Below are 13252 nucleotides of genomic sequence, written 5' to 3' on the forward strand. Positions count from 1 at the left end.
GTCTCTAAATCAAACAACTTATCTTTAGTGCCAAAATTATGGAAAAATGCTATTTCCCATTAGGAAAAATCTCTCTCTGGATCCCCCGGTCCTAGAGAATCTCCGACCTATATCCCTGCTGCCGCTGCCTTTTTGGGTGAAAATACTTGAGAAACATGCAAACAGCTGCTTAACCGCTTTCATGGAGTCGAAAGGGATTTTACATTCCTCTCAATCAGGTTTCAGGGTGCAGTACTCCACTGAGTCAGTACTCCTCCTGTGAGAGGAAGTTCTCAGACAGAACGCTGATAAAAGCCAGATCTCAGCCCTTCTATTACTTGCCCTAAGCGCTGCCTTTGACACTGTATCCCACAAGATTGTCATTCATAGGCTCCAGGAATGTGGGATAGGAGGTAAAGCGCTTAAATGGCTTATGCTTAAATAGCTTATATCCTTTTGTTCAGGAACGAACCTTTCAAGTCACCCTGAAGTCATGTGAGTCAGAAAGCTTTACCTCACCTAGAGGAGTCCCCAGAGCTCAATTCTGAGCACCACACTGTTTAATGTTTAATGCAGCTATCATGAATAAATATAATGTTCAAGTGGTGTTTTATGTTCACGACACCCAACTTATAGTGAACCTATCAGAACCTAGTATCATCTTAGCAGAGCATTTTAAATCCTGCCTGGCAGAAGTTGCCTTGCGGATGACAAATAGCTGTTTAAAACTTAATGCGAACAAAATGGAGGTCCTGCATTTAGGGAAGACTCCTTCGATCTAGATGTCCACCTGGTGGCCAGCTGCCTTGGGCAAACTGCCGAAATCTAAACAGAAAGTGAAGAACTTAGGAGTATGGTTCGATTCGAAACTCTCCTTTGAAGTGTTTCGGCACTCTTAAAACTCTAAGGAAAATCTTAGACCTAATTCCTATCAACTCCTGGAAAACTATTGTACATGTTCTGACTACCTCCCAACTGGACAATTGAAGTATTCTGTACCTAGGAGCCACTAAGGGGAGTATCACGTTGTTGCAGCAAGTTCAAAAGGCTGCAGTGAGACTTGCACTAAATCTCCCCAAAAGATCTTCAGCATCAGAAGTCCTTAATCAGCTACACTGGCTCCCAGTATCCAAAAGAATTAGGTTTCAAGCCCTGTGCTTCTGCCGTAGCATATTCAACAAGCAAGGCCCTAGTTGTTTGCATCATTTGATCCCAGGTAGCAATCTTAGATCATCTATGGCCAAGCTTGCCAGAGTTCCTAAGATCAGGAAATCCAGAATGGGAGCTTGTGCCTTCACCTTTCTGGCTGCCAGATTGTGGAACTCTCTCCCTTATGCTCTTATTATTATTATCACTTATAAAGCGCACGGCTACCCCCAACAGGGTGTCACGGCGCTAGCAACAGCAGAAGGGGGAGGCTAAGGGAATCATGGAAGGTTAAATGGCCAAGTTTTCAAAGCCTTCCTAAACAGTCTCTCTGTCTTGACTTTCCTAATATGTATTGGCATGATGTTCCACAGGGCAGCTGTCTTAACAGTGAATGAACAACCGCCGAAGCGCTGTTTATAACGGGGGACTGATAAGAGTTCCTGATTGTTGGATCTCAGGGATCTGGTCTGGGTGTATTACTGTACTCTAGCTTTGAGGTATTTAGGACCTTTCTCTGTCAAAGCCCTGTGTGATATGGTTAGAGCTTTGAACTCTATTCTTCTCTTTACTGGGAGCCAGTGGAGGCTCCGCAGGTGAGGGGAGATGTGATGACAAAGTGGGATGTTCCTGATCAGCCTTAGAGCTGGGTTTTGAATAATCTGTAGTTTCCTGATGAGATAAGCAAGGAGGCACAGATAGAGACTATTGGCACATTCTAATTGCGATGTGATCAGGGCATGTACCACTGTCTTTCTGCTTTTCAATCGGGAGAAAATGAAGAAATCTACGGAGCGTCTAAGAGCAGCTGCTTCTGAGAAAGGTTTAAGAAGCCAACTGAAAACGTGTCTCTCCTGCAATCCGCCCTAAACCCTATCAGTTGTGCGTTTACTGTGCTTTGTCCTCTTTTAAATGTAGGTCCTTGAGCAGGGACACACCGTTATGGTGTAACTAGGCACTGTACAAATTGCATTATTATTATTAAGTGTAAATTGACACAAAGTGCAGTCTTACATGTCTCCATCATCATTGGTGGAGACTCCTACAACAGGATTTATGATTTCTGAGTCTAAAGTTACTACTAGCAAGTTTTCACACATTCGTGAAGATCTCTCACTGGGTGGGGAACTCTCTATAGACTAGAATAGAGAAACATTAACTTTTTTTTAAAACAATTATACAAATATTTTTATATAACTTATAAATGTAAAATCTTTATTATAAACCTAGAACAATTATCATAAAATGTAACAACACAATAATCCATTGAAAAGAAATCTCTTTTTAATAATTAATTCATTAAAATATATTTAGGTAATAAATAATATTTCTTAAAAAAGAATGTAAGAAAATCCCAGTCACATTTTTATTTTTACTTAAAGGTATTTATCCATGTTTTTAATAAATGTTTAAAAGTGTATTCAATTTTAAATTAAATACATTATTTATAATAGTAAGTCAAAAATAAATGTATATATTTGGGGGCGTGGCTTGGACAGCCAACATGGCAGTCCCAACTTAGCGGAGCTCTGACCAAGCCTCTAATCTGACACAATCCGCCTCACATCCCACTTAATGGACCCTGGAATACCCTTTCTTGTAGCAGAATCCCGACAGGCGCCCCGGTATCAGAGGGGTGTCCCGTTCCTGCAGGAGAGGAGCTGTGGCCTTGGTGTTGAGGCTGCACTGTACAGTGAGAATTTGCCAGACGCCAGTATCTGAGGCTTGAGGTGCATCCTGCTGCGTCTTCGGGAGCTCTGCCCGGTGCGGCCTGGCGGAATTTGTCGTGTCCGGGCCCGGGGAGGCAGTATACCCTGAATACGAGAATACCATCTTCGGAGGGGCGCCGCAGTATTTCTGCAAGAGAAGAGGGCGAGCACTGGGGGATGGCCTGGCAAGGCAATCGCTGGTAGCAGAAGAACTGTTACCTCTCACTTTGAGATCCTGCGGCTGACTCGGCGGAGCTGCTGCCACAGCGGCCGACCCGGCAGTGGGCCCCACATATCATTGGTGAAATGGCGGAAGCCCCATTGACCACAATACCCTGCCCTGCGTTTCTTACGAGGCCTTAGGTGAGGCCTGCCACAATTTATTGGTGTCAACCTCTACGTAAGGTAGGCCTTCAGTGCGGGACCCCCCTCGAAGATGCTAAGAGTGCAGGCGGGCCAGTTCATATTGTGGTGTGGTGGGTACCTGGAGTGGGGGCCCTGGTTACGTCTCCTGCTTTTGGCCCTTTTAGATTCATGGCCCGGTCCCCTCCAGTAATTTATAGCAGGGAGGCTGGCGGGTCCGGTGCCAGCGCTGGACAACAATAGCTTGGGTGGGTGCTGTGGGTCCGGCAAATCTGGTCCCTTCAGGGGGCCTACTTGGCGGTCCATCCCCAGATGGCAGAAGCGGCCTGGCTAGGCTTGGTGCATCTTGCGGCGGTCTGTAACCATGAGGCCCAGCCCGAAGTTGCTCACTCAGACATGCATGCGGACGAACACCTGAGGAAGTGAGACTTCCCACCAAGAAACCCATGAGGAACCTATTCTGGCCATCGATGGGGTTAGAGTCTGCGTGTTGGCCCGGGCTCTTCTCGGCCACCATGATGATAAACCACCAGGTCCCAACTCGAAGCCAAGCACTTTGGACCATTTTACCACTGGGCCCAGTGGTCAAGTAATACCAACAGCGGGCCCTGACAATGCTGCCTTGCTGGTCACGATTACCCAGACCCAGGACACACTGGATGTGAAGATCAGTGCAGTGGGATGGGAGTTTTCCTTCTTAAGGGAGGACCTCAGGAAGGGTGTTGACTGCATCGCTGAAGCCGAAACCTGGTTGTCATCTGTAGAAGACACAGTAGCAACATTGCAGCGAAAACTAAATAAGCTCACTGTGGTGGTACAAGAGCTGGCTTCCCGAGTTGAGGATGCAGAGGGACGATCCCGGCATAGTAACATACGTGTTACTGGTTTTCCGGAGGGGTGTGAGGGTACCTCTATGAAACGCTTTTTCACACAATGGCTGAAATCCATCTTTCCAGAAGACTCCTTGTCCTCCTGCTTCATTGTGGAAAGGACTCACCGAGCATTAATAAGGAAGCCCCCCTCCGGGAGAACGACCCCGGCCAGTCATAGCCAAATTGTTGAACTATGTGGATCAGGATACCATCCTTCAATTTGCCACAAACCACAAGGACAAAATGGTATACAACTCCCACGCTGTGATGATTTTCCCTGATTACACTCGACGCTCAATTTCTCTCCTGAACTTTGAATCTAAACTTTCAGGTAAGGCCATAGCTGACCGCCTTTTGACAAGCATACACAAGCTTGTCCACCTGTATCAAGCTGGCTTAATGCCATACCAATCCACCGACACACTATTAGGCAAGTCCACAGGACCATTACAAAGGTCCCAGAACTTGGCCAACCCGTTGCCTTTCTGTTGGCCGACATTGATAAAGCGTTTGACTCCTTGATTTGGACTTATTTATTCCAGCTCCTCCGAGCCCTTAACTTTGGGTCACGTTTTTTGTCCTATAAACAGTTATTATACACATCAGCTTTCAACCTCCGTACAGGTGGTAGGTATACGGTCGGCGCCATTCCCAATAAATCGTTTTAATAACATCCGCAATCATTCACTGCAGCTAAGCGCCGGCTCAGAGAGCAAAATATTCTATATATGCTGCTATATCCAACAAGAATGAGCATCATTTACAAATCTAAGTCTCTTTTCTTCAACACACCGGAGGCAATCTTCTCTTGGACGGAGGAGGCCGTTCACCCCAGTTCACACACCCCACCACCAATAGAGTCTGACTCCTCACAAGGCACTGACAGAAACAACCCGAAAAGGTCCGCCTCCAAAAGACGACATCGATTGCGGTCAAATTGGTTCTCCCAGATGCAGGGTGATGAATCGGGAACGCAGCGGATGGACTAACAAACTGTTGTCGTGGACTTCTGCTAAGGACACTCACTAGTTTTATGAATATGGTCCACTTGGGATGTATACCAGGCTTGATGGTCTGTCCCCAGTGCTTGTTGCACGTCCTGAACACTTATGGTTAATGACATTGGGAAGTTGGGGAACCATTGTAGGAGGTATCTCAAGGGTCCCCCCTAGTGCCTCGAATGCCCTCTGACTGCAACAGATACTCCATGTTTGTGGAAGTGTTTGGGTGGAGGGGGGATAGGGCCTCATGTTTGTCTTTACAAACGTTATTTCACTCTAGGCAAAGGCACAACGACTTAGCCATATCTGTGCACATTCTCCTACTTTGGTACCCTTCCTGAGAAATAGATCGCAACAAACACTATTGATTCCCTGTCTGGAGGGCTCAACATTATGACCTGGAAGGGGTACTTGACAAAATTGCACAAGAACAGTCCTCAAGCAAGCCAAACGTTTGGAGACTGACATCCTTTCCTTGTAGGAAATTCATATGATAGGTAACAAACCCCCGTGCCTGAACCGTTTGGTTATGACAAGGTCTACAACTCAGGATTTGCTGGAGGGTCATGTGAAACTGCCATCCTTATATACCAAAGAGTTCTCTACTGCCTGTCTAAAACCTGGTCAGATCCTGATGGTCGCTACACTATAGTGACAGGCACACTCTATGGGGAGTCATTGACACTGGGTAGCTTCTATGCCTCTCCCCCGTTTGGGGCACACATTCATAGACAGAGCCTATGGGGCGAGATCCTGGATGGCCTGTCAGTAATAGGGGGCGATTGAATGATACTATGGAGTCCAGCAATCTCTGGCACAGTGTGGGCCACAACCCCAAGCAGGGGAGTCCAAACTACATTGCCTGCTCGCTACGTAGTCAGATGCATTGCGCGCATATCACTTTGCAGAAATGGGCTTCACCTTCCGCTCACCGGTACACGGTTCTCTTTCCAGGTTAGACTAACTCTTTCTCCCCTTTGTGTATATTAGCAGGGCCTCGGCTGTCTCCATCCTTCCCAGGGGTCTCATAGATCACTACCCTGTCACTCTAATATTGCGCATTGGGCCTCATAAACCCCCTTTCAGATGGCGAATGTCACCTGTCATTTACGGGATCCAGAATATCAAACAGTTCTCCAGCAGATGATTATCCATAATTGAATGTGAATAGGGCCCCTTCAGGCATAAAAATATGGGAAGCCCTAAAACCCATGATTCGCGGTATAGCCATCAATTATCACACGGGTGTAAAACATCACCGCGTAGATCAAGTGGTGACTCTGGAAAATCAGCAATTGGCTCTGGAGGCTGAGGTAAGGGAAAGCAAAGGTCCTAGAGGCGCAGCGTTGTCTCCTCATGGCACAGCAGCAGTTGCACCAACTCCTCTCTAACGAGGCCCAAGAGATCTGACAAGTTACCCAGTCTAGAATCTACCAATGGGGTGATAAGTTGAATAAGATGCTTCATCACCTTTGTCAGGCCGCGCAGTCCCCGGCCCCAGTGCCCGTGCTGCAAAATGCAGCCAGGATTCTGTGTTCCACCCCGGACAGACTTGCCCAAGCATTTGCATCCTACTACTTATCCCTCTACGCCACTAAGGAAAGTATATCGCCTAATCAAATAGGTGAATTCCTCAAGGATATACCACCTAAAACACTACCTAATTATATCCGTGATCAACTTGGTGGAGGAGCTGGGTATGGCTTTGTCGGGCATAAGTCCAGGCTGCGCACTGGGTCCCAACGGATTCACAAGTGAATTTGTACGATCTCACATGTGTCAGCTAGGCCCACACCTACGGAAGGCACTCCACCAAGCTGCAGAGCAGTGCATTCTCCCTCCTGACTGGTGCCACGCCAAAATTGTGGGGTTCCTTAAACTAGGACATCCCCCTTGAAGAACCTTCATCCTGCTGCTCAATTTCTCTCCTGAACTTTGAATCTAAACTTTTAGGTAAGGCCATAGCTGACCGCCTTTTGACATGCATCCACAAGCTTGTCCATCTGTATCAAGCTGGCTTAATGCCATACCAATCCACCCGAGACACTATTAGGCTAGTCCACAGGACCATTACAATGGTCCCAGAACTTGGCCGACCCGTTGCCTTTCTGTTGGCCGACATTGATAAAGCGTTTGACTCCTTGAGTTGGACTTATTTATTCCAGCTCCTCCGAGCCCTTATCTTTGGGTCACGTTTTCTGTCCTCTAAACAGTTATAATACACATCAGCTTTCAACCTCCGTACAGGTGGTAGGTATACGGTCGGTGCCATTACCAATAAATCGGGATATGAGAAAGGGATGCCCGCTTTCCCCGCTATTATTTGCATTTAGCAATAGAGCCACTGGTGACATGGGTGAGGCGGGATCCGCTTGTGCAGGGATTTGATTGGGCGGCTGATGCCTCGGACAGGATCGCATTATAGGCAGATGATGTGCTGTTCTTTATAACAGGTTCTCTGGACACGTATATTACAGATACTTTGTATTTTCTGCAAAACCTCCGACCTCGGAACTAACCCGGCGAAATCAGTGCTGTTCTCAGTTTGCAGAGATCAGGGGCAGTGCGCATGGATGTCCCAGCTACCCTATGCCACAGGGGAATTTCAATACCTCGGTATCTACATCTCACCATGCCCAGTGGTATTCTGGTCACACAACATCTATCCAATATTATCTCATCTTCAGGAGGAGACAAGGAGTTGGTCACCCCTGCCCCTATCCTTTTTTGGGCGGTCAGCAATTTTTAAATTGTCTCTCTGCCCCACATTCTATGTCAGCTTCATAATCTCGGACCCAGCTATAACCAGCATCTCCCTGTCAACCTTCACTCATATTTCTCTGCTGGACACATTGGCCATCCTTAAATCTGGTTCACCAGCTGACTGTTGTCTTGCTAGATAGCTAGCAGCAGTGGTGGAAACGGTTATTCCTGAAGTGAATATTATCATCAATCTATCGCTTCAAACAGCCATTGTTCCATCTGAATGGAAGCGGGCCAAGCTACTCCCCTTGTTAAAAAAGCCTTCCTTAAATCCTGCCACACTATCTAGCTACAGTCCTATGCCACTACTCCCGGTTGTGGCGAAGGTGTGTGAAAAGGCAGTACATAATCAACTCTTTAAGTTTGTGGAGACTTCTGGTGCCCTCCACCCAGCCCAGTCGGGATTTAGGGCCACATATAGTACAGAGACAGCCCTAGTTGAGATGTCGGAGGCCATTAGGGAATGCTTAGGCTTAAGCGGCAGAGCGGCCTGATTTTATTGGACCTCTCTGCCGTCTTCGACACTGTGCCACATCGCCAACTTCTGGCCCATCTTTCTAATACTGGAATTTCTGGCAGGTCATGGGATTGGATCAGATCCTTCCTAGAGAACAGGACACAGCAGGTATGGCTGCCTCCATTTACTTCAGCACCAAGAACAGAGACTACGGGAGTTCCCCAGGGCTCAACTCTGAGCCCCTCCTTTTCAATGTATATGTTACACCTCTCATCCATCTGGTGGAGGAGCTCGGTGCAAAGATCATAGCTTATGCAGATGATAGCCAGCTCCTCTTCACATGGAAGGATAACGATATGTCCCCTGTTTCGGCCAAAAACTGTCTTGCAGCAGTTTTTAAATGGCTGGCCCAACTTAAATGTAACGAGGACAAGTCAGAGATTCTCCTCTGTGGGCCTTTTCCTCCACATTTCAGGGACGACCTCTGGCCCACGGGTTACCCCATGCCTAAGTCTACGGGGAGCCCAGTGAAGAATTTGGGGATCTGGTTCGGTGAGGACCTCTGATTCACACCTCAGATAAAGAAACTGGCTGGTGTGTGCTTTGGCACTTTGAAATCGCTCAGAAAATTCCTGCCAGTACTGCCCAGATCTGCAAAAGAAATGATGAAACACGCCCTCATTTTATCACGCTTAGACTACACAATGCTTTATATACTGGTCTTCCCGATTATCAGTTAAAAAAGTTATAGACCCTCCAGAATGCGCCAGCTAGAGCGCTGTTGGGCATCCCTGGTATGTCCAGCACAAAACAACATCTTCGGGATCTGCGTTGGCTTACAGTGAGACACCGTATCCTGTTCAAGGTGCTCACACTGGCCCATGGTGCCCTTTATAAATCTGGGCCTCCCTACCTCAGAAGGCGATTTGGTTTCTATGTGCCTCATAGACATCTCCGTTCCGTAGGGAAATGTCTTGCCGTTATACCAACCTTCCCATTGTTAGGACTGGGGGGAGTTCTCTTTCCTTCTAGGCAGCCAAGGCTTGGAATGCCCTGCCCTACAAACTACGTAACACCCAAGACCTCAGGCTGTTAAAGAAGCAGTTAAAACCCCTGCTCTTTCACTAACTTCTTGGCGCGTTTCACACCCTTCAGCCTCCTTCATACTGGCTTTCGTGCCGGGACACTCCAGAGTATCCGTGCACTTTATAAATATATAATAACATAACATAACATAACCGGCTTATAACTTCTCATAACCTATCCCACAAACCTGGTTCCAACAAGTAAATGCACTCCTTAATCTCTTCCTGTGGGGGGGTGGCACTCTTCGGGTTGCGTTGTAAACCTGTGTAAACCTGTGCCCAATATACATATTGTGGAGGATCGCAGCAGCAGCCTCTCATCTAGTGAACATTATTGAGTGGTGGTGCAGACCACAACCGGACCCAGCGTTTGTAGTAGAGAGACTCGCAATGGACAATACCCCTCTTCTGGAGCCATACACACAATGGAGCCATACTTCTACAGCCATACTAATTTTAAACATTTATTCCCAGCTTGCAAAGTATGTATACAGCTTTGGCGCCATACAGTGAAGAAGATGGGCTGCTGTGGGCACATGACTAGGGGATATAATGCAGGGCACCACACTTAAGTCCATGCCCTGAGCCCACTAATCGGACCTCTGGAAGAATTACCGGAATTTCACCCTCTCGAGGGATGCTTACTGATGGGTGACCTTGACACCCATAAAATCTGGCAAATCTATCAAACATTGATCACTCATAACAAACTACATTAAATACAACTTGTGCAGCTTGGGAGTTTGACATCCCAGACCTCACAGACGATGATTGGACTGAAGCCCTAGCTAGCCCTAGTGCTGCTACCATCGCCATGCGATAAAGCCTAATTCAATAAAAATATGTACACAGGGCATACCATACACGCTCCCGCCTGTATCGTATGGGTATCATTCTGTCTCCCACTTACATTAGATGCAGCAATGCAGAAGGGACCTTCTGTACACAGTTCGGGATTGTGGGGCACTGCAGCCATTTTGGTGAAGGTTGTCCTCCTGTCTCAAACAGTTCCTGTCATGGCAACTAGCATTAGAACCCAAATTATTTTTATCACACAGTATGGAGGGGATTGGGGGAACCACTATGAGCTCTATGAGCCACTATGAGCTCTATGAGCACTATTCCTGAAGAAGGGTCCAGGCAGTGACCCAAAATGCATTGGGTGACGATTCACGTGAAATGCATATAATTATTTGAACATATAAAGAATTTATGATAATTATGAAAATAAAGAAGATTTAAATCATCTTGAGAGTGATTGAAGGTTATTAAGAAGATTGTTGAAGTATTGAGAAAGAAAAAACTACGTTCTTTGCAAAAAGTGCACACATTCCACAGGGAAGGATATTCCTAACCAGATCAGTTGTCAGTTTGAAATCTAGGCACTTTGACTAAGTGCATCGAATGGAGCAGCGCTAAAGGATAATTGTTCAATTTAATGAACTTGGGAAAACTAGCATGCACGGAACAACGTTATTAATAATTCACTATTCCTAGGCCTCACGCTCCCCAAATGGGATATTGCCCAATCCTGGAAGGGGATCTTCAGGGGGCGAAGGGAACCAGACACAGAGAGCTGCAATGTCCTCAAGTGAAGTATCAGAGCTCGCATCCTCTTATTACTCCTCCACTGCCTCCCTAAACTCCAAGATCCAGGTGATCATAGGATTTTATTTATTTATTTATTTTTGAAATTTGTAAAGCGCACAAATGCCCTCAGGCATATTGGCGCTCCAGACAGCGGAAAAGGTCTATGAGAAAGTTATTAATTAAACAACCAGGTCTTTATCATCTTTCTAAAAACTAGCAGTGAATGACATGACCTGATCTCAAGTGGGAGGGAGTTCCAGAGTCTTATCACCGTAACAACAAAACGCCTATCGCCCCAAGAGACAGTTCTTGTACGTGGCACAGAAAGGTGAAATGCATTAGATGATCGCAGTAGTCGATTGGGAGAGTAGGTGGCTAAGTGATTTATTAAAAACTGGAGACCTGTCTTACGAAAGCTTTTTAAGCAATACATAGTGCCTTAAATTGTATTAGATTCCTCACTGACAACCAGTGATACCGTTTGATAATATGTGAGATTGGTTTAAACTTGGGAATTCCTGACAGCACTCTGGCAGCCGCATTCTGGACGGTTTGCAAATTTTTGTATAACCCTGCTTTGCGCGTTAGCAAACAGCCCATTCCAATAGATTCAGGAGAGACCACGCCCTGCCGAGATCCCTAAGACCCTCTGTCTTCCTCAAGAACATCCCCAGGGCCCCCCTAACGAAGAAACCTAATAAAGAGGAGACCACCAACTGCATGCTCATAAACTGCAGATCAGCCATCAAACATGTAATGCTGACTCACACACCAGAGGGAGCAGGGAGGCCGTTTTTCTGACTAAAGATTGAATTAAACCAATCGCCAGCTTTTAAGTCCAAATAAAAGGGAAACCTGCCGTCAAGCACATCAGCAAATAAAGCTGTGATGTTATAATTAGCAATAAAAATATATATGTTTATTCTCCTGTTCATTTGATTTTAACCAGAAATTAATTATGAATATCGGTGGCCCCTCTGGATGATGTGAAGGGAAATATAACCTTACTCCAAGAAGCAATTGGATGCGAGTAGCAGCATTTATACTGCACACCCAAACCAAGGGTTCAAGTTTTTAAAAAAACCTTTGTAGTCTATCCAACAAGCTCATCACGCTTAAAGCCTACGGCTGAGAAATTGTTCTGAAGAAAGTGTAAGAATTTTAAAAATACACCGAAACGCTGCGTCGACAACTACTTTCTCAAACATCGTAACCTGTACCATGAAATTTGTTTTTAATTGTTGTGATTTTTTTGTGATGTATTTAAATATGAGATTTTAATCATGTTTTTTCAGGGTACCGAATATTTGTAAAGTCAATATTGATTGTCTATATATTGCTTTTTTAATAAAATGAACAAATATGCTTTGACATAAGAAACAAAGATTTTTATTCTCCTTTTTTTACTTTTGTTTATATTCTGTTTTTTTATATAAAATAGGTTTATTGAACAAGTATTGCAGTGGTATTATTGTTTTATATATCTCATTTGTGTTAGAGTAAGCTATTGCTCTTTGTAAATTGTGTACTACTGGGACTGTTTAATTTTTTCACTTATTTACCGCTAGTCCCGTATCGGATTAGTTAGGGGACCTCTTCGTTTTTTGTTTAAACTGCAGATCAGCCATCAAACATGCAACAGAGCTGGCAGAATCAATCCTCACACATGACATAGACATTATGTTTATCACCGAGACATGGCTAAATGATTCCTCTCACCCTATCTTGGACATGCTGGTACCACCAGGCTTCGCAATCATAAATAAAGACAGAGGAATCAATGAGGAGGAGGCATAGCAATCATTCACAAGAACAACATCTCCATAATGGAAACCAACACTTTCAACTACAACTCCTTTGAAAGCCTAACCACCACCATTAAGAGAAGGGACAAAAAAACAATACTCTGTCATCTCCTCTACCATCCACCAGGCAACACAAACACATTCGGCGTACACCTGTTTGACCTGGTTGCCAATTGCTCGCTCCGTGATGCAAACAACCTAATTCTGGGGGACCTCAACTTACATTGTAACGAAGAAAACAACTCGCTAATGCAAACCCTGAAGGATCTCCTCCACACCAATAACCTCACCCAACAATACTCAGAGGAAACTCACAACCGTGGAGCTATCCTAGACACCATTATTGCCCAAAGAGACACAATCACGATCGACCACACCCTGCCTGTTGATTGATCTCACCATCACATCATCCTTTTCCACATCAACCAAATGACCCAGGAACAATATCTCACGCATGACCCTCCTAAATGGGTGAGAAGCCT

This window comes from Lissotriton helveticus, chromosome 2_1 (assembly GCF_964261635.1).
Source record: "Lissotriton helveticus chromosome 2_1, aLisHel1.1, whole genome shotgun sequence".
Lineage (NCBI taxonomy): Eukaryota > Metazoa > Chordata > Amphibia > Caudata > Salamandridae > Lissotriton > Lissotriton helveticus.